This window comes from Arachis ipaensis, chromosome B2, assembly GCF_059453495.1.
Source record: "Arachis ipaensis isolate K30076 ecotype BB chromosome B2, ASM5945349v1, whole genome shotgun sequence".
NCBI classification, from domain to species: domain Eukaryota; kingdom Viridiplantae; phylum Streptophyta; class Magnoliopsida; order Fabales; family Fabaceae; genus Arachis; species Arachis ipaensis.
The window spans coordinates 90,865,436-90,888,886 of record NC_142437.1 but is presented as its reverse complement, the minus strand read 5'-3'; the positions used below and the strand labels follow the sequence as shown (position 1 = coordinate 90,888,886).

The 23,451-nt window shown below is 39.4% G+C and overlaps 1 non-coding gene across 1 annotated transcript; it reads right to left on the bottom strand.

Moving 5' to 3' along the window:
* Positions 1–13,180: 13,180 nt before the first annotated feature.
* On the bottom strand, positions 13,181–13,288 carry LOC148574826 (small nucleolar RNA R71). The gene has a single exon (XR_015906743.1). It is a non-coding gene; the product is annotated as a small nucleolar RNA R71 (small nucleolar RNA).
* Between the last annotated feature and the right edge of the window lie 10,163 nt (positions 13,289–23,451).

Here is a 23,451-nt window from a genome sequence, read left to right as displayed (position 1 = left end):
GTCCCCGACGAATAAGGGGTCCCCGTTACCCATCGCGGGGATGGGGCGGGGACAGGGACAAATAATGGAGGCAGGGGCGGGGGTCATGTCCCCGCTCTCATGAGGACCCGTTGCCATCCCTAGATATAGTATCTGTCACACTCTTGGGATATAATGTCCGCTACACTCTTGGAATACAGTGTCCGCCACACTTCATAAACAAAGAGAGAGAGAGAGAGAGAGTACGATGCAACCAAATGGGAAATAGATCATACACAACCAAGATCAAAAGCAAAGTCTCAACTTAATATAATCATTTCTCAATCAAACCCCATCATAATCATAATTACCATCTCTCGGAGATATAGTGCTTAGCACACTCTTGGGATATAGTATCCGGCACACTCTTGGGATATAGTGCTCGACACAATTTTCAATCATAATCATTATCATCATCAAACACATCATTAACGTAATTATTCTCATCACAGCAAGAGAGAGAATCCTCAATCCCAACGTGCCTATTAGCTCCGGGTAGGGGTGTGCAAAAAAACTGGTTTCACTTAACTGAATTGAAACGGTTTTAAATAAACTAATTTTTCAAATAAAAAACTGAACTGAAATTATAGTTTTTATAAAAACCAATTTATTAAAAACTGGATTTTATGCTTCAGTTTAGTTTCAAACCAAATCAAAATTGGTTTATTCCCAATAGTACTTCAATCTTCAAAACTAAAAAAATTGAAAAAAAGTGAAAACCCCTAGTCGTTGTTTCAGCAACCTCTCTCGTCTCTCCCTGTTGCTGCCGCAACCAACCCACCGCTGCCACCGTCACAGTCGCCATCGTCGAACTACTATCCGTCGCTCACTGTCGTCAATTTCTAATACAGCAACGACCAACGACATTCCTCTCTCGTCTCTCCCCTGCTTATGCCGCTACCAACCCACTAGGCCACCACTGCTAGCGTCACTGCCACCGTCGTCAAACAACTCTCTGTAGGGCAGTTCTGCAGTTCTGGCATCGTTCACTATCGTCAACTTCTACAACTTCTAACACAGTATCGTTAATGAAGTGTGACGGATAAGTCATCTCTGTTTATGACTATAGTGATAATGCCGCCACTACCAACCCACCACCGCCATTATCATCGCCGCTACCAACCCCTGTTGCTGCCATCTAACACAGTAGGTCATCTCTTTTCTCTTTAATTTCTAATTTTCTTCTTTACACTTTTTAGCTTGGGTTTATCATTTGTATTTATCATTATGTTTTACTATGATTAGAAGCAGGAGAGACAATACTTTTTTACATAGTCAATTAGTAAGCCATTTTTACAGTTACCCATTTCTATTTTAATTTAATTCTTATTGCAGGTGAAGATAACAACTACATTTCGATTTTACAGTTACCCATTTTTACAGTTACCCGTGATTTATTGCCATTTTTCATAAGTAGTTAACGTTTGATGTATGGAAGAAATAAGAATGTAGATTTGATAGAATGAGAAAAGTTGAGGTAATACAAGTGATATTGGTGAATGTTAGAGTTGCTTACTGGTAACTAATCTATAATGTTAATGTTAATGCAATGAACTTGTTAGTGCTACCTAGAATTATGTTATTGACGTGGCGAAAATTGGCAAGTTAAGAATTGTTATAAGATATGCGTTGCAAGTATAGTCCTCAACCAACCAGAAATCCGCTTATCAATTTAAAAAGGGTGTCATAGAAATTAAAATTAAAATACTGGGAGTATGAATCCCAGGTCGTCTCCCAACGAGTTGCAGGAAAGTGTGCTATTTTATCAATCAGATGGTTTTCAAAAAGATTTGAGTTGAATGACAGAAAATTAAATCAGAGAATTAATGTAATTTAAATAAAAGCCTTGACTGGGAGTGGATTAGTTGGAAGCCCTATTCTTATTGCAGTACTTTCAAGATTAACTGATAATTGGGGTTGTTCTGTTTAGTTATCCCTCACTAGGTAAGGGAAAGTCAAACAAGTTGAAATGCTGTTTCTATTCACAAGTCCCAATCCGCTTACTTGGAAGGACTGACGTTAGTGACTAGAGAGAAAACCAATAATAAACCCAATTACAATTTCTCCCTTGAGCATTCCAACTCAAGGGTTCCTTTCAATCAACTCCCCATCAAGTTAGGGAACTACTCGCTCATTGTGAATGTGGAATTCATAACATAGGAAAGGAAATTAAAGGAAGACATGATAAATAAAACTCAAAGGAATTAATTAAAAATAAAAATAACTCTTGTATTGATAAATTCTAAAATAATCCAACAGTAAGATTGAAATAAATTAAAGGACATGGAAGAGTAAAGCCAAGTAAAGAAAACAAACTAGAATGACGAAGTCTTGATGAGGTAACAACTCTTCTCAATATCCCAATGCAAAAAGCAATTAAAAATCCTAAGAACTATGAATGTGTAGAGAGAAAACCTAGAGGAGAAGAAAACTAGATCTGAAAAACTAAAACTATCTAGAATGAATGTTGTTGTTGGTCTTTGCATGTTCCCTAGCTCTAGTCTGTTTTTCTGGGCCGAAAATTGGGTCGAAACAGGGCCCAAAATCACCCCCAGTGATTCTGCAGATCGCGCACGTCACGCGATCGCGTCATTCATGCGGACGCGTCATTCGGCGTTTTGCTTCTCCACGCGGGCGCGTCGTCCACGCCTCCGCGTCGCTTGTGCTATTCCATCCGCGCGATCGCGTGAGCCATGCAGCCGCGTCAATACGATTTTCTCTCTTTCGCGCGGTCGCGTGATCCATGCGGCCGCGTCACTTCTCGCAGGTCATCTCCTCAATTTCTTGTGTTCCTTCTATTTTTGGAAGCTTCTTTTCCAATCTTCAACTCATTCATGCCCTATAAAGCCTGAAACACTTAACACACAGATCACGGCATCGAATGGAATAAAGGAGAATTAAAATACATAATCAAAAGTCTCTAGGAAGCAAGTTTTCAATCATGTAATAAATTTAGGAAGGAAATATAAATGCATGCTAATCATATGAATAAGTTGGTAAAGATCATGATAAAACCACACAATTAAACACAATATAAACCATAAAATAGTGGTTTATCAACCTCCCCACACTTAAACATTAGCATGTCCTCATGCTTAGTTGAAGGAGATAATATGAATGAGTAGGAACATGTAGAACTCATGCAATGCAATGCAACCTATATATGTGAATGCAACTATATGATTCTTGTCTACTTGATCAAAAGTAAATAAGCTCTTCAAAACAATTACAAACCAAATTCTACTAACTCAATTCTTATACAGTAAGAATAGATAAAAATGCAAGAAGATAGCTCATGAAAGCAGAGAACATAGAAATTCAAGCATGGAACCCTCACTGATGATGTATGTACACTCTAGTCTCTCTAGTGTATAGGGTCATCACTCTATCCTTCTCTAATCATGCTTTCTAATTTTTGTTCTTCTCCTGACCAGTCAACAACATTTAATATACCAATGCAAACGTCATGAGGTCTTTTCAAGGTTGTAATGGGGTCAAGGTAAGGGTAAGGATACATATATGGCTAAGTAAGCTTATAACTTGAATCTTTAATTAACCCAAGCTTTAACATAACCTATATATATTCTATATAACTTTAGAATTCATACCTAGCTACCCAGAAATCTCTTTCACATTCCATACTCATGTTTCAACTTTTTATTTTAATTTTATCATACATGCATTGATCTTTGAATTCTTAACTTAGCATTGGGGTAATTTTGTCCCCTTATTTAATTATTGAATATTTTTTGGATTTTTTTTATAAACATAAAAACATAAAGATAACATAGCTTATCAATGCACATAGATTTTTAATTCTTATAGTTTCACATGAGTAGGTACCCAAATTCCCATTATATTATCATGACACATTCTCTTATTATCTTTTGTTCCCACAATTTCCCATACTTGATTGACTCACACAATTCTATCTTAAGCTAACCAAAGATTCAATTTGGGATATATAATTATTTTTCTGCTTTAGGCTAGTAATGTGGTAAAATATAGAACAAATGAGATTTAAAGGCTCAAAGTGGCTAACAAAGGTAATTAAGAGGGTAGGCTTAATTTGGATAAGTGGGCTAAACAAATAATGGCCTCAATCATATACAAACATATATATATATAATAAACATTGGATATATAGGATGAAACAAAATATAGATTACAATCATAGAGAAGTAAACACACAAGAATAAAATAATTATGGTTAAATAATGTAACCATTCATAAAGGCTCAATTCTCACAGGTTGTGTGTTCTTTAGCTCAAAAATCATGTTCCAAATACAACTTCAAGCAAATTTAACATAAAAGTTTTAATTAAAATTAGTGAAATTTTGTTCCAAAGATAGGGTCTTAGAAGAAACTTATTGTCTTTTTAATCAAGCAGAACATGCATGCAACTAATCTATTACTATGCAATTTATCCTATTCTACAAAAGAAAAACTAACTAAGTATCCTAATTTATTGGTGTTAGGGAAAAGAAATTACCTCCGGAAGTCAGGTACTGACCGACCTCCCCACACTTAAGGCTTTGCACCGTCCTCGGTGCCATCTGTCAAGAACAAAGGTGGGCTGGTAGCAGTATCTCCACAGTCGGGACCATCATGGCTCCTTGTGCTGGTAAAGGAAGTGGAGTCCAGGGTGTCTGAGTCCTTGAATTTTTCCATAATCAGCTCCTTGAGGTATGTGAATCGGCGCTTGTTACGGCGCTCTCTCATCTTAGCTTGTTGTTCCTGCCGATCCAACTTTTCAAGTATCTGATGGAGCAGTTGGGCTGTTGTAGGTGCTTGTGGTGTTGAAGAAGGAATATCTTCAACTGGTTCAGTAGGCTGGCTAGTAGTGGCTGCTGGAAGTCTAAGGTACTTCCCGTTAAGGACATACTGATCATTCCGGGGAAGCATGGCTTTGGTGTCCCCAGCTCTGTAGGAGACTCTGGCTGCTGAGGCAAGATCTGAGACCAAGGCGAGAAAAGGTAAGTTGTCCGCAATTTGTACGTGTCCCATGGCATTCCAGATATGTCGTGGGAGATTCAGAGGTTGGTCTGTAAGGATGCACCATAGTAGAACGGCCATGTCTGCAGTGAAGAAGGACTCATGAGTGCTCGGAAAGACGTAATGAGACATGATCTGTGCCCATACGCGAGCCTCCAAGGTAAGTGCTGAAGCCGATATTCCCTTAGGGCGAGTACGATGGTATCTGTAGATCCATCGGCTGCCAAGTTGTGCGATAACTCTGAGAACAGTGTCCCAGTCAAATTGGTACATCTGGCGCTTAAGTGTGGCTTCTTGAAAGGCGTCCAATCCTGCTAGAATAGGGGGAAGACTTAGAACTTTTTGAATGGCCTCTTCTGTAATGGGGACTTGTTTCTGACGGACATAGACAGACTGCAGGGTTGGCAGGTGAAAGTTTGAGTAGAACTCGACTACTCAAGAAAGATTGACCTGCCTTGGCTGTCTCTGTAGGAAACTCCATTGTCTTCGGGCAATTTGCGGCTCAACAAAGGTAGCAGTATTGGGCGGGAGGAGAAGAAGGTATTCGTTGTTGTAACTCATTTCTGCCAGGATGGGGAACATCTGCTCACAGTAGCGATTGGAAAATCGCGCAGTGTCCTTTGCTGGGAAGGCTTTTTCTTTATCATCAACCTTTATAATCCTTTTAGATTTCTTTGTTGAGGGCTTTACTGCAGTTGAAGAGGGTTCTGCCACTAATGCTCTCTTGGTTCCTCTTCTTGCTGGTTGTTTAGGAGTATCTTTCTCCTTTCCTTTCTTGGTGGCCATCCTGAAAAAGGGAAGAGAAAGTAAATTAAATTAAAAAAAATAGAGCGAGGAAGAGGGAGGTATAAGTGATAATCAATGCACAATAAAGAAGAATGACGTTAACACATGGTCATGACTACATGTGGATAGTCATCAATGGAAATATAGCAAGTGCATTGGAGGACAATCAAATGTAAGAGGTTTATTGGCATGCAGGCGAATGCATGAGCAGCATAGATCAAGCATTTAAATTGTCAAATTGTTATTACTCGTGACAAACTAGCCATCACGTTTGTATTGACAATTAAATTCAATGAATATAATAGTAAAGGGAATTTGTGAAAAGCAAGCATTGAATAGTAGAGTAGAATAACGTGGAGAAGTGCATAATGCCATATGGGCTTTTTAACAAACACATAGCATGCATGTAGAATAAGCTCTTGAAAATAAGATTTTGAACATGCAAGCAACCCTTTTAAAAAGTAATATATAATTGCCAAACAAAGTAATAATAATCAGAAGCATATAATGAAAAACAATGACTCAAATAAATTTATAACACCAAGTAAAAAGGAAAAAGAAAGAAAGAAAAAGAGAATATGAGTAATGAAAGTAAAAAGAAAAGAAAAGAAGATAACATATAAAAATAGGAAGAATAATAGAAGAGTAAAGGGTAGAAGAAGAAAAGAAAAACCTTGTTAATGGGGGTGAGAGAGAGTAAAAAGTGAGAAAGAAGGAAGAAGGAAGGAAGGGAGGGAGAAGAAATAAGGAGGGAAAAGAGAAAATAGGATTTGAGGAGAAAAAGATAAGATAGTTAGCAAATTAGGGTGTGCTGTGCGGCGCAAGCAACGCGGTCGCGTGGAGCACGCGGTCGCGTCGGTCACGCGGTCACGTGACCCGTTTTAGGCTAATGGGGCGAGGGTAGCCTCGCACTCGCACAACTCTCTGTTCAAAATCATATTAGTGCCAAATTTTGGGTGACGCGATCGCGTGGGGCATGCGATCGCGTGAGTGGACTTTTAGAAGGATATGATGCGGTCGCATCGCTCATGCAGCCACGTGGGAAAGATTATGCGCTCAACACCAATCCAGCACCACTCTAGCATAACTTTCGGTCGTGCACCCTTGTTACGTCGAAATCCAGGTCACGCGGCCGCGTGGGGCACGCGGTCGCGTGGGAGGACAATATTCCCAATCGACGTGAACGCGTCAGCGACGCGGTCACGTGGGACGATTTATGCCACTGGCACACCTCCAGCCATGCTCCTGCATGACTCTCTGTTCGTTTATTATTTTCTCCCATTTCCTTGCGACGCGGACGCGTCAATGATGCGGTCGCCTGGCGTAACAATTTTTTTTTAAATAAAAATATGCAAATGCAGATGCACAAAATGTACTAATAAAGAGAAGAGTTATTGAATAAGAAAATTAAAAATAAGGAAAAGAATGATCATACCATGGTGGGTTGTCTCCCACCTAGCACTTTGCTTTAACATCCGTAAGTTGGACGCTCCACTAGCTCAGTCTTCGGCTATGTGGGGATCTTCCAAGAGGAAGATCTCGAGCTCCTTGTTTTTCTTCAGCTGCTCGCCATGGTACAGCTTTAAACGATGTCCATTAACTTTGATAAGTTCAGAGCTTGAAGGATGGCTTAGGTGATAAACTCCGTATGGTTCGGCCTTCTCTACTCTGTATGGACCTTCCCATCTTGATCTCAACTTGCCCGGCATGAGCCTCAGTCGAGATTTGTAAAGGAGGACCAAATCTCCAGGTTGGAACTCTTTCCTCCTGATGTACTGATCATGCACAGCCTTCATCTTCTCCTTGTATAGTCTTGAGTTCTCATAAGCTTCCAGGCGAAGGCTTTCCAATTCTTGCAGTTACAATTTCCTTTCAGCTCAGGCTTTCTCAATTCCTATGTTGCACTCCTTTACTGCCCAGAAGGCTTTGTGCTCTACTTCAACAGGGAGATGACAAGCTTTTCCATAAACTAAGCGGAAAGGACTCATCCCAATGGGTGTTTTGTATGCGATTCTGTACGCCCAAAGTGCATCTTGTAGCCTGGTGCTCCAGTCTCTTCTATGAGGTTTGACTATCTTCTGCAAGATACGCTTTATTTCTCTGTTTGACACCTCGGCTTGCCCATTAGTCTGAGGGTGGTATGCTGTTGCCACCTTATGAATTATCCCATGCTTCTTCATTAATCCTGTTGGTCTCCTATTACAAAAATGGGTGCCTTGATCGCTCACGATTGCTCGTGGTGATCCAAAGCGACAAATAATATGGTTTCTCACAAAGGAAACAATAGTGTTAGCATCATCAGTGCGGGTAGGAATTGCTTCCACCCATTTGGAAACGTAATCTACAGCTAACAATATATAAAAATAACTATTAGAATTTGAAAATGGACCCATGAAGTCAATGCCCCAAACGTCAAAAATTTCACAAAAAAGAATAATTTGTTGAGGCATCTCATCCCTCCTGGATATATTACCAAATTTCTGGCATGGGAAACAAGATCAACAAAATTCAGCAGCGTCTTTAAAAAGAGTAGGCCACCAGAATCCCCAGTCTAAGATTTTTCTAGCAGTTCTTTGAGGGCCAAAATGTCCTCCACTCAGATGAGTGACAGGCCTCTAAGATGGACTGGAATTCTGATTGAGGCACACACCGTCTAATTACCTGGTCAGCGCCACATCTCCATAAATATGGGTCATCCCATATATAATATTTAGACTTGCTTTTCAGCTTGTCTCTTTGATGCTTAGAAAAGTTCGGAGGGAAGGTGCGGCTAACTAGATAATTACCTACAGGTACATACCAAGGGACTATCTCAGATACTGCTTGCAGGTTATCAAATGGGAAATTATCAGCTATAGGAGTGGAGTCATCTGTGATATGCTCAAGGCGACTCAAGTGGTCTACCACTAAATTCTGGTTACCACTCCTGTCCTTAATTTCCAAATCAAATTCTTGTAATAGCAGTATCCAACGTATAAGCCTTGGTTTGGACTCCTTTTTAGCTAATAAATACTTTAGAGCTGCGTGGTCTGAATACACTACTACTTTAGTACCAAGTAAATAGGCTCGGAATTTATCCAGAGCAAAAACAATAGCAAGAAGCTCTTTCTCAGTAGTAGTGTAATTCGACTGAGTGACATCTAAAGTTTTAGACGCATAAGCAATAACAAAAGGATCCTTACCTTCACGCTGAGCCAGTGCTGCTCCTACGGCATGGTTGGAAGCATCACACATTATTTCAAAAGGTTGGCTCCAGTCTGGTCCTCTCACAATTGGAGCTTGAGTCAGGGCGGTCTTCAGCTTATCAAATGCTTGTTTGCAATTTTCACCGAACTCGAACTCAATATCTTTCTGCAGTAGTCTGGATAAGGGAAGTGCTACCTTACTGAAGTCCTTAATGAATCTCCTGTAAAAACCTGCATGGCCAAGAAACGAACAGACTTCCCTCACAGAAGAGGGGTGATGAGCGGATAATTTATATGCTTTTTGGCACTATTTTTAGTATGTTTTTAGTAGAATCTAGTTACTTTTAGGGATGTTTTCAATAGTTTTTATGTTAAATTTATATTTCTGGACTTTACTATGAGTTTGTGTATTTTTCTGTGATTTCAGGTATTTTCTGGCTGAAATTGAGGGACTTGAGCAAAAATCAGATTCAGAGGTTGAAGAAGGACTGCTGATGCTGTTGGATTCTGACCTCCCTGCACTCAAAATGGATTTTCTGGAGCTACAGAACTCAAAATGGCGCGCTTCCAATTGCCTTGGAAAGTAGACATCTAGGGCTTTCCAGCAATATATAATAGTCTATACTTTTCCCAAGTTTAGATGACGCAAACTGGCGTTCAACGCCAGCTCTCTGCCCAATTCTGGCGTCCAACGCCAGAAACAAGTTGCAAAGTGGAGTTCAACGCCCAAACTGGCACAAAAGCTGGCGTTCAACTCCAAGAATGACCTTTCCACGTGTAGACTTCAAGCTCAGCCCAAGCACACACCAAGTGGGCCCCGGAAGTGGATTTATGCATCAATTACTTACTTCTGTAAACCCTAGTAGCTAGTTTATTATAAATAGGACTTTTTACTATTGTATTAGACATCTTTTGATCATTTTGTAGATCTTTAGACCTCCATGCAAGGCTGGCCACTCGGCCATGCCTACCCTCTATTCACTTATGTATTTTCATACGGTAGAGTTTCTGCACTCCATAGATTAAGGTGTGGAGCTCTGCTGTTCCTCAAAGATTAATGCAAAGTACTACTGTTTTTCTATTCAATTCAACTTATCCCGCTTCTATGATATTCATTTGAACTTCAATCTGAATGTGATGAACGTGACAATCATCATCATTCTATATGAACGCGTGCCTGACAACCACTTCCGTTCTACCTTAGATTGAATGAGTATCTCTTAGATCTCTTAATCAGAATCTTCGTGGTGTAAGCTAGACTGATGGCGGCATTCATGAGAATCTGGAAAGTCTAAACCTTGTCTGTGGTATTCCGAGTAGGATTCAGGGATTGAATGACTGTGACGAGCTTCAAACTCGCGATTGCTGGGCGTAGTGACAGACGCAAAAGGAGGGTGAATCCTATTCCAGTATGATCGGGAACCTCAGATGATTAGACGTGCTGTGACAGAGCATTTGGACCATTTTCACAAGAGGATGGGATGTAGCCATTGACAACGGTGATGCCCTTGCATAAAGCCAGCCATAGAAAGGAGTAAGACTGATTGGATGAAGACAACAGGAAAGCAGAGGTTCAGAGGAACGAAAGCATCTCTATGCGCTTATCTGAAATTCTCACCAATGAATTACATAAGTGTTTCTATCCTTATTTTATTATATGTTTTCGAAAACTCCATAACTATTTTATATCCGCCTGACTGAGATTTACAAGGTGACCATAGCTTGCTTCATACCAACAATCTCCGTGGGATCGACCCTTACTCACATAAGGTTTATTACTTGGACGACCCAGTGCACTTGCTGGTTAGCTGTATCGAAGTTGTGACAAATTATGAATTGAGATTAGAGCACCAAGTTTTTGGAGCCATTACCAGAGATCACAATTTCGTGCACTAAGTTTTTGGCGCCGTTGCCGGGGATTGTTCGAGTTTGAACAACTGACGGTTCATCTTGTTGCTCAGATTAGGTAATTTTCTTTTTGTCTTCTTTTCAAAAAAAATTTTTCAAAAACCTTTCAAAAAAAAAATTTTCTCATCTGTTTTCGAAAAAAATAAAATAAATGTTTTCAAAAATATATTTTTCTTCAGAATTTTTAAGAATGAATTCTAGTGTTTCATGAAGCATGGATGGCTATAAAGCCATGTCTAAATTCTTTTGGACTGAGGTTTTGGCCAAAAATTGAATGAATTACACTCATATTCATGCTAAAGCTTGGCTGGCTATTAAGCCATGCCTGACCCTTTGATTGGAGCTTTAGACTAAAGAGCATAAGATTCCTGGAATTCATATTAAAAATTTTGGAATCCTTATTTTTCTTTTTCAAAATGATTTTCGAAAAAATTAAAAGAAAATACAAAAAAATCATAAAATCATAACAATAAAAAATATTTTGTGTTTCTTGTTTGAGTCTTGAGTCAAATTGTAAGTTTGGTGTCAATTGCATAGTCATCTAGAATTTTTCGAAAAATTCATGCATTCATAGTGTTCTTCATGATCTTCAAGTTGTTCTTGGTAAGTCTTCTTGTTTGATCTTGATGTTTTCATGTTTTGTGTCTTTTCTTGTTTTTCATATGCATTCTTGCATTCATAGAGTCTAAACATGAAAGATTTCTAAGTTTGGTGTCTTGCATGTTTTCTTTGCAAATAAAAATTTTCAAAAATAAGTTCTTGATGTTCATCTTGACATTCAAAGTGTTCTTGGTGTTCATCTTGACATTCATAACATTCTTGCTTGCATTCATTGTTTTGATCTAAAATTTCTATGCATTGAGCATTTTTAGTGTTTTTCTCTCTCATCATTAAAAATTCAAAAATAAAAAAAAATATCTTCCCCTTTTTATTTCTTAAAATTTCGAAAATTAGATTTGACTTTTTCAAAAAATTTTTAAAATCTAGTTGTTTTCATGAGTCAAATCAAATTTTCAATTTAAAAATCTTATCTTTTTCAAAATCTTTTTCAAAAATCAAATCTTTTTCATTTTTCTTAGTTATTTTTGAAGATTATAAAAATATTTTTCAAAAATCTTTTTCTTAATTTTATCTCATAATTTTCGAAAATAGCATCATCAATTAATGTTTTGATTCAAAAATTTCAAGTTTGTTACTTGCTTGTTAAGAAAGATTCAAACTTTAAGTTCTAGAATCATATCTCATGATTTCTTGTGAATCAAGTCATTAATTGTGATTTTAAAAATCAAACCTTTTTCAAAACTAATTTCAATCATATCTTTTCAAAAATATTTTCTTATCATATCTTTTTCAAAAACTTGATTTCAAAATATCTTTTCTAACTTCCTAACTCCTTATCTTTTCAAAATTTGTTTCAACTAACTAACTAACTTTTTGTTTGTTTCTTATCTTTTTCAAAACTACCTAACTAACTCTCTCTCTCTCTCTAATTTTCGAAAATATCTTCCCTCTTTTTCAAAATTTCTTTTTAATTAACTAATTATTTTAATTTTTTATTTTAATTTTCGAAAACTAACCTTTTTTTCAAAAATTATTTTCAAAAATTACTAACTCTTTTTCAAAAATTATTTTCGAAAATTCTCCATCTCCCTCATCTCCTTCTAATTATTTATTCATCTACTAACACTTCTCTTCATCTCACATCACTGCTCCTATCCTTACCCTTGTGTTTGGATTCTTCATTCTTCTTCACCCCTATTCCTTTTCTTCTTCTCTTCTCTTTCTTATGAGCAGGAACAAGGAAAAAGGCATTCTTGTTGAAGCTGATCCAGAACCTGAAAGGACTCTGAAGAGAAAACTAAGAGAAGCTAAATTATAACAATCCAGAGACAAAGCCGAACCCAACAACAATAATGCAAGGAGAATGCTTGGTGACTTTACTGCACCTAATTCAAATTTACATGGAAGAAGCATCTCCATTCCTACCATTGGAGCAAACAACTTTGAGCTGAAACCTCAGCTAGTTTCTCTGATGCAGCAGAACTGTAAGTTTCATGGACTTCCATCTGAAGATCCTTTTCAGTTCTTAACTGAATTCTTGCAGATATGTGATACTGTTAAGACTAACGGAGTAGATTCTGAAGTCTACAGGCTCATGCTTTTCCCTTTTGCTGTAAGAGACAGAGCTAGAGTGTGGTTGGACTCTCAACCCAGAGATAGCCTGAACTGTTGGGACAAGCTGGTCACAGCTTTCTTAGCCAAGTTCTTTTCTCCTCAAAAGCTGAGTAAGCTTAGAGTGGATGTTCAGACCTTCAGACAGAAAGAAGGTGAATCCCTCTATGAAGCTTGGGAGAGATACAAAGAACTGACCAAAAAGTGTCCTTCTGACATGCTTTCAGAATGGACCATCCTGGATATATTCTATGATGGTCTGTCTGAATTAGCTAAGATGTCATTGGATACTTCTGCAGGTGGATCCATTCACCTAAAGAAAATGCCTGTAGAAGCTCAAGAACTCATTGACATGGTTGCTAATAACCAGTTCATGTACACTTCTGAGAGGAATCCTGTGAGTAATGGGACGCCTATGAAGAAGGGAGTTCTTGAAATTGATACTCTAAATGCCATATTGGCTCAGAACAAAATATTGACTCAGCAAGTCAATATGATTTCTCAGAGTCTGAATGGAATGCAAGCTGCATCCAATAGTACTCAAGAGGCATCTTCTGAAGAAGAAGCTTATGATCCTGAAAACCCTGCAATAGCAGAGGTGAATTACATGGGTGAACCTTATGAAAACACCTATAACTTATCATGGAGAAATCATCCAAATTTCTCATGGAAGGATCAAAAGCCTCAACAAGGCTTTAATAATGGTGGAAGAAACAGGTTTAACAATAGTAAACCTTTTCCATCATCCACTCAGCAACAGACAGAGAACTCTGAACAAAATACCTCTAATTTAGCAAACTTAGTTTCTGATCTATCTAAGGCCACTGTAAGTTTCATGAATGAAACAAGGTCCTCCATTAGAAATTTGGAGGCACAAATGGGCCAGCTGAGTAAAAGGATCACTGAAATCCCTCCTAGTACTTTCCCAAGTAATACAGAAGAAAATCCAAAAGGAGAGTGCAAGGCCATTGAATTGATCACCATGGCCAAACCTGTAAGGGAAGGAGAGGACGTGAATCCCAAGGAGGAAGACCTCCTGGGACGTCCAGTGATCAATAAGGAGTTCCCCTTTGAGGAACCAAAGGAATCTGAGACTCATCTAGAGACCATAGAGATTCCATTGAACCTCCTTATGCCCTTCATGAGCTCTGACGAATATTCATCTTCTGAAGAGAATGAGGATGTTACTGAAGAGCAAGTTACCAAGTACCTTGGTGCAATCATGAAGCTGAATGCCAAATTATTTGGTATTGAGACTTGGGAAGATGAACCTCCCTTGTTCACCAATGAACTAAGTGATCTGGATCAACTGACATTGCCTCAGAAGAAACAGGATCCTGGAAAGTTCGTAATACCTTGTACCATAGGCACCATGACCTTTGAGAAGGCTCTATGTGACCTTGGGTCAGGGATAAACCTCATGCCCCTCTCTGTAATAGAGAAACTGGGAATCTATGGGGTGCAAGCTGCTAAAATCTCATTAGAGATGGCAGACAATTCAAGAAAACAGGCTTATGGACAAGTAGAGGACGTGTTAGTAAAGGTTGAAGGCCTTTACATCCCTGCTGATTTCATAGTCCTAGATACTGGGAAGGATGAGGATGAATTCATCATCCTTGGAAGACCCTTCCTAGCCACAGCAAGAGCTGTGATTGATGTTGACAGAGGAGAATTAGTCCTTCAATTGAATGGGGACTCCCGTGTGTTTACAACTCAAGGTTATCCTTCTGTAAACATGGAGAGGAAGCATAAAAAGCTTCTCTCAAAATAGAGTCAACCAGAGCCCCCACAGTCAAACTATAAGTTTGGTGTTGGGAGGTCTCAACAAAGCTCTGCACATCTGTGAGACTCCATGAGAGCCCACTGTCAAGCTATTGACATTAAAGAAGCGCTTGTTAGGAGGCAACCCAATGTTTATTTATCTAATTTTCATTGTTTTTCATGTTTTATTAGGTTCATGATCATGTGGAGTCACAAAATAAATATAAAAATTGAAAACGGAATCAAAAACAGCAGAAGAAAAATCACACCCTGGAGGAAGACCTTACTGGCATTTAAACGCCAGTAAGAAGCATGTTTTGGGCGTTCAACGCCAGAACAGAGCATGGTTCTGGCGCTGAACGCCAGAAATGGGCAGCATCTGGGCGTTTGAACGCCAGAAATGCACCCTGGAGAAGAGCTGGCGCTGAACGCCCAGAACAAGCATAGTTTTGGCGTTCAACGCCAGAAATGGGCAACAAATGGGCGTTCAACGCCCAGAACAAGCACCAATCTGGCGCTGAACGCCCAGAGTTGTGTGCAAAGGCATTTTACATGCCTAATTTGGTGCAAGGTTGTAAATCCTTGAACACCTCAGGATCTGTGGACCCCACAGGATCACCTCAGGATCTGTGGACCCCACAGGATCCCCACCTACCTCCACTCACTTCTTCTCACCCCTCTTTCACACAATCCTATAAACACTCTTCCCCAAAACTCTTCACCAATCACCTCAATCTCTCTTCCATATCACCACTTCACCACTCACATCCATCCACTCTTCCCCATAAACCTACCTCATAAACCCCACCTACCTTCAAAATTCAAAATCAATTTTCCACCCAAAACCACCCTATATGGCCGAAATTACCCCCATCCCTTCCCTATATATAGCCCTCCATTCTTCCTCATTTTCACACAACACAACCCTCTCTTCTTCTTCATCTATTCTTTCTTCTCTTGCTCGAGGGCGAGCAATATTCTAAGTTTGGTGTGGTAAAAACATAAGCTTTTTGTTTTTCCATTACCATTGATGGCACCCAAGACCGGAGAATCCTCTAGAAAAGGGAAAGGGAAGACAAAAGCTTCCACCTCCGAGTCATGGGAGATGGAAAGATTCATCTCCAAAGCTCATCAAGACCACTTCTATGATGTTGTGGTCAAGAAGAAGGTGATCCCCGAGGTCCCTTTCAAGCTCATCACCATGAGATCCCGGAGATGCCTCAAATGCATTTTCCTCCACAAAACTATTGGGAGCAAATCAACACCTCCCTAGGAGAATTAAGTTCCAACATGGGACAATTAAGGGTGAAACATCAAGAGCATTCCATCATCCTTCATGAAATAAGAGAAGATCAAAAAGCAATGAGGGAGGAGCAACAAAGACAAGGAAGAGACATAGAAGAGCTCAAGGACATCATTGATTCCTCAAGAAGGAAACGCCACCATTACTAAGGTGGACTCATTCCTTGTTCTTACATTCTCTGTTTTTTGTTTTCTCTATGTTAAGTGCTTATCCATGTTTGTGTCTTCATTACATGATCATTAGTATTTAGTAACTATGTCTTAAAGTTATGAATGTCCTATGAATCCATCACCTCTCTTAAATGAAAACTGTTTTAATTCAAAAGAACAAGAAGTACATGAGTTTCGAATTTATCCTTGAACTTAGTTTAATTATATTGATGTGGTGACAATGCTTCTTGTTTTCTGAATGTATGCTTGAACAGTGCATATGTCTTTTGAAGTTGTTGTTTATGAATGTTAAATATGTTGGCTCTTGAAAGAATGATGATAAGGAGACATGTTATTTGATAATCTGAAAAATCATAAAAATGATTCTTGAAGCAAGAAAAAGCAGCAAAGAACAAAGCTTGCAGAAAAAAAAAATAGACGAAAAAAAATAGAAAAAAAAAAGAAAAAGCAAGCAGAAAAAGCCAAAAGCTCTTAAAACCAAGAGGCAAGAGCAAAAAGCCAATAACCCTTAAAACCAAAAGGCAAGGGCAAATAAAAAGGTTCTCAAGGCTTTGAGCATCAGTGGATAGGAGGGCCCAAAGGAATAAAATCCTGGTCTAAGCGGCTAAACCAAGCTGTCCCTAACCATGTGCTTGTGGCGTGTAGGTGTCAAGTGAAAACTTGAGACTGAGCGGTTAAAGTCAAGGTCCAAAGCAAAAAAAGAGTGTGCTTAAGAACCCTGGACACCTCTAATTGGGGACTTTAGCAAAGCTGAGTCACAATCTGAAAAGGTTCACCCAATTATGTGTCTGTGGCATTTATGTATCCGGTGGTAATACGGGAAAACAAAGTGCTTAGGGCCACGGCCAAGACACATAAAATAGCTGTGTTCAAGAATCATCATACTGAACTAGGAGAATCAATAACACTATCTGAACTCTGAGTTCCTATAGATGCCAATCATTCTGAACCTCAATGGATAAAGTGAGATGCCAAAACTATTCAAGAGGCAAAAAGCTATAAGTCCCGCTCATTTAATTGGAGCTATGTTTCATTGATAGTTTGGAATTTATAGTATATTATCTTCTTTTTATCCTATTTGATTTTTAGTTGCTTGGGGACAAGTAACAATTTAAGTTTGGTGTTGTGATGAGCAGATAATTTATACGCTTTTTGGCACTGTTTTTAGTATGTTTTTAGTAAAATCTAGTTACTTTTAGGGATGTTTTCATTAGTTTTTATGTTAAATTCACATTTCTGGACTTTACTATGAGTTTGTGTGTTTTTCTGTGATTTCAGGTATTTTCTGGCTGAAATTGAGGGACTTGAGCAAAAATCAGATTCAGAGGTTGAAGAAGGACTGCTGATACTGTTGGATTCTGACCTCCCTGCACTAAAAATGAATTTTCTGGAGCTACAGAACTCAAAATGGCGTGCTTCCAATTGCGTTGGAAAGTAGAAATCCAGGGCTTTCCAGAAATATATAATAGTCCATACTTTGCCCAAGTTTAGATGATGCAAACGGGCGTTCAACGCCAGCTCTCTGCCCAATTTTGGCGTCCAGCGCCAGAAACAAGTTGCAAAGTGGAGTTCAACGCCCAAACTGGCACAAAAGCTGGCGTTCAACTCCAAGAATGACCTCTCCACGTGTAGACTTCAAGCTCAGCCCAAGCACACACCAAGTGGGCCCCGGAAGTGGATTTATGCATCAATTACTTACTTTTGTAAACCCTAGTAGCTAGTTTATTATAAATAGGATTTTTTACTATTGTATTAGACATCTTTTGATCATTTTGTAGATCTTTAGACCTCCATGGGAGGCTGGCCACTCGGCCATGCCTACCCTCTATTCACTTATGTATTTTCATACGTAGAGTTTCTGCACTCCATAGATTAAGGTGTGGAGCTCTGCTGTTCCTCAAAGATTAATGCAAAGTACTACTGTTTTTCTATTCAATTCAACTTATCCCGCTTCTAAGATATTCATTTGCACTTCAACCTGAATGTGATGAATGTGACAATCATCATTATTCCCTATGAACGCGTGCCTGACAACCACTTTCGTTCTACCTTAGATTGAATGAGTATCTCTTAGATCTCTTAATCAAAATCTTTGTGGTGTAAGCTAGACTGATGGCGGCATTCATGAGAATCCGAAAAGTCTAAACCTTGTCTGTGGTATTCCGAGTAGGATTCAGGGATTGAATGACTGTGACGAGCTTCAAACTCGCGATTGCTGGGCGTAGTGACAGACGCAAAAGGAGGGTGAATCCTATTCCAGCATGATCGGGAACCTCAGATGATTAGCCGTGCTGTGACAGAGCATTTGGACCATTTTCACAAGAGGATGGGATGTAGCCATTGACAATGGTGATGCCTTTGCATAAAGCCAGCCATAGAAAGGAGTAAGACTAATTGGATGAAGACAGCAGGAAAGCAGAGGTTCAGAGGAACGAAAGCATTTCTATGCGCTTATCTGAAATTCTCACCAATGAATTACATAAGTGTTTCTATCTTTATTTTATTATATGTTTTCGAAAACTCCATAACTATTTTATATCCGCCTGACTGAGATTTACAAGGTGACCATAGCTTGCTTCATACCAACAATCTCCGTGGGATCGACCCTTACTCACGTAAGGTTTATTACTTGGACGACCCAGTGCACTTGCTAGTTGTATCGAAGTTGTGACAAATTATGAATTGAGATTAGAGCACCAAGTTTTTGGAGCCATTACCAGAGATCACAATTTCGTGCACCAAGGGGTAAGGTAAACTAGAAATAACATCCACCTTTGCTGGATCTACAGAAATGCCAGTATTAGACACAACATGTCCTAGTACAATACCTTGTTTTACCATAAAGTGACATTTCTCAAAATTTAATACAAGGTTTGTACTGACACATCTATCTAATACTCTAGATAATCCATCTAAGCAAAGGCTAAAGGAATCGCCGTATACACTAAAATCATCCATAAAAACTTCCATACAGTCCTCAATAATATCAGAGAAAAGACTCATCATACACCTTTGGAAAGTAGCTGGTGCATTGCACAAGCCAAAGGGCATTCTCTTGTAAGCATAAGTCCCAAAAGGACACGTAAAAGTGGTCTTTTCCTGATCATCAGGGGCTATATGAATCTGGAAATAACCTGTGTAACCATCTAAAAAACAATAATGCGATTTTCCTGACAGGCGATCCAGCATTTGATCAATGAATGGAAGAGGATAGTGATCCTTACGGGTTGCTTGGTTGAGGCGTCTGTAGTCAATGCAGACCCTCCAGGCGTTCTGAACTCTGGTTGCCATGAGCTCTCCATGCTCATTCTTCACTGTAGTGACTCCAGACTTCTTTGCCATGAGATGGGGTAGATGATGTCTGCCTCTAGTAGTCTGGTCACTTCTTTTTTGACAACCTCGAGGATAGTGGGGTTCAGTCTTCTCTGGGGTTGACGGACAGGTCTTGCTCCCTCTTCTAAAAATATTCTATGCTCACAGACTTGAGGGTTGATGCCTACTATGTCTGCCAAACTCCAACCAATTGCCTTTTTGTGCCTCCTCAGCACACCAAGTAACTGCTCTTCTTGTTGAGAAGTGAGCTCCCTTGCAATGATAACTGAAAACTTCTGCTTGTCTTTAAGGTAAGCATATTTAAGGTGTGGAAGAAGGGGTTTTAGCTCTAACTTCTGATCATGGTCAGGCTCTGGGTTGTCTGGAGTTGGTAACAGTGGTAGAGCACTGTCATTGTCCTCTGAGAATGTCCCCACACTTGGACCTTGTCCTGCGTGCTTCTCTTCAAATTCCTCCTGATGGACTTCAGCCACGGTTTCATCTATAATGTCACACTTGAGGATAGAATGATCCTCCGGAGGATGCTTCATAACTCCATTCAAATTGAAGATCACTACTCGGCCATCTATTTCAAAAGAGTATGTTCCTGAAAAAGCATCTAATTTAAACTTTGAGGTCTTCAGGAATGGCCTTCCGAGTAGGATTGATGATGGCTTGTCTGAGTCATTTTGGGACATTTCCAGGATATAAAAATCAATGGGGAACGTGAGTCCCTTAATGCCCACTAATACATCTTCAGCAACTCCAGCCACTGTAATAATGCTTTTATCTGCTAACACAAAACAAGCTGCCGACCTTTTTAAGGGGGGAAGCCTCAAAATATCATATATAGACAAAGGCATTATACTCACACATGCTCCTAAATCACACATGCAATCAGAAAATACTACACCACCAATAGTACAATTAACCATACAAGGACCTGGGTCACTACACTTTTCAGGTAAACCACCCATTAAAGCAGATATGGAACTTCCTAAAGGAATAGTTTCTAATTCATTAATTTTGTCCTTATGTATACATAAATCTTTTAGAAACTTTGCATACTTAGGTACCTGTTGAATAACATCAAATAGAGGAACAGTTACCTCAACCTTTTTGAATATCTCTACCATTTTTGGATCAGGTTCCAGCTGCTTCCTGGGCTTCCTTGCAAGTTGTGGAAATGGAATAGGAGTGGTGTCTTCTGCAGTGTCTGTGCCTTTTGATGCTTCCTCCTGTGGTTAAACTTCTTCTTTTTCAGTTATGTCTTGTATGTCTTCTTCCTCTTCAACATCTTCTATTTCCACTACCTCTTCAGCTGAGGTGTGTTCTGGTGGGCTTGGCTCCACCTGGTTCCTCTCCTGCAATGTGGTTCCAGACCTTAGGGTGATGGCATTAATACCACCCTTGGGATTGGGTAACGGTTGAGAGGGAATTCCACTAGAGCTCAAAGGTTGGTTATTGGAGTTATTCATTGATCCAATCTGGGAGACAAGAGCTTGCAAAGTAGCGTTCAGACCATTCAGAGTGGCATTAATGTTATTTTCTATGGTTTGTTGTCTCCGATCAATAGATTGTAGTAAGTCATCATTCGTAGAAGACGAAGGATAGGTAGTTTGAGATGTTTGCTGTTGGGTATTCTGTGGTTCTTGGGATTGCCTCAGGTGAGGTGCTCTATAAGGCTGGTACTGGTTCTGCTGCCTATTATTGTTGTTATTCCACCTCTAATTTCCCTGATTATCTCTGCCTCCTCTGTTGTTGTCCCTCCAATTCTGGTTAGAATTGTCCTGCCATCCATGGTTGTAATTGCCACTTTGATTGTACCCTTGGTTGGGGCGGTCATAGAAGTTATGAGTGGCTGCCACGGTGTTGTCTTCCTGCTGGAGCTGCGGACATTCATCAGTATAATGGCTATAATCAGCACAAATTCCGCAAACTCTTTGTGGGACTAACTGTTGGTTTTGCTGTGTTGGAGAAGGTTGAGCTTGCTGAACTTGTTGTTGATTCAATTGCATCTGCTTCAGTAAGTTGGTCATTTCACAGATACTCTGAGTTAAAGCAGCAGTCTCTCTGCTAGAGGATACTTCTGCAACGGCTTTTGCACGGCCTTATTTCTGCCTATGATTCCTAGTAGATTCAGCTAAGTCGCTGATCAATTGCCATGCCTCATCAGTGGTCTTGTACTTTTTCATAGACCCATTGCTAGCACTTTCCAATGTGGTCTTATCTTGGGGCCTCATGCCCTGTGTGACGTAGCCGAGTAATACTATCTTGTCAATCATATGGTGAGGGCAACCTTCCAGAAGATTATTGAAGTGCTCCCAGTACTCATAGAGAGTTTCAGAATCATCCTGAAAATCATGGAAATATCTTTCCTCAGTTTTTCAGTAACTTCAGCTGGAAAGAAATTTTCCAAAAATTCTCTTCTGAGTGTATCCCAATTGGATACAGTTGCATCGGGTTGAGTGTAGTACCACTCTCTTGCCTTTTCCTCAAGAGAAAACAGGAAGGCTTTCAGCAAAATTGAAGTTTCATCTGCACCATCACACCTGACAGTAGAACAGGCTGCTTGAAAATCTCTCAGGTGCTTGATAGGCTCTTGAGCAGGTAAGCCATGAAACTTGGGCATCAAATTGAGCAGTGCGGTCTTTATTTCAAAGTCTGTAGCCACCGCTGGATGATGCGCTTGAAACGGTTGCATTGAAAAATCAGGGGCTCCAGCCTCCTGGATAGTAACTCTCCTAGGTACTGCCATGTCACCTATACGTAAATCAACCGAATCAGTAGAACGGGGGCTGGTTTCTTCCTCAAATGACGTTTCAGATCCGCCCTCAGAGAGGACTAACTGATGCCGAGCTTGCCTTATTCGTGAAATAGTTCTTTCAATCTCAGGATCGAATACTGGCAAGCTTGGATCAAGAAGTGAACGCGTCATCTAGCGAAAGAAACAAGCAGCTCATAGTAGCAAAATAAAATAAAATGCAAATAAATAAATTCCAATTAATAACTTTAGTACTCTATTGCAACTCCCCGGCAACGGCGCCAAAAATTGACGTGGCAGAAATTGGCGAGTTAAGAATTGTTATAAGATATGCGTTGCAAGTATAGTCCTCAACCAACTAGAAATCCGCTTATCAATTTAAAAAGGGTGTCACAGAAATTAAAATTAAAATAATGGGAGTATGAATCCCAGGTCGTCTCCCAACGAGTTGCAGGAAAGTGTGCTATTTTATTAATCATATAGTTTTCAAAAAGATTTGAGTTGAATGACAGGAAATTAAATCAGAGAATTAATGTAATTTAAATAAAAGCCTTGACTGGGAGTAGATTAGTTGGAAGCCCTATTCTTGTTGCAGTACTTTCAAGATTAATTGATAATTGGGGTTGTTCTGTTTAGTTATCTCTTACTAGGTAAGGGAAAGTCAAACAAGTTGGAATGCTGTTTCTATTCACAAGTCCCAATCCGCTTACTTGGAAGGACTGACGTTAGTGACTAGAGAGCAAACTAATAATAAACCCAATTAAAATTTCTCCCTTGAGCACTCCAACTCAAGGGTTCCTTTCAATCAACTCCCCATCAAGTTAGGGAACTACTCGCTCATTGTGAATGTGGAATTCATAACATAGGAAAGGAAATTAAAGGAAGACATGATAAATAAAACTCAAAGGAATTAATTAAAAATAAAAATAACTCTTGTATTGATAAATTCTAAAATAATCCAACAATAAGATTGAAATAAATTAAAGGACATGGAAGAGTAAAGCCAAGTAAAGAAAACGAACTAGAATGACGAAGTCTTGATGAGGTAACAACTCTTCTCAATATCCCAATGCAAA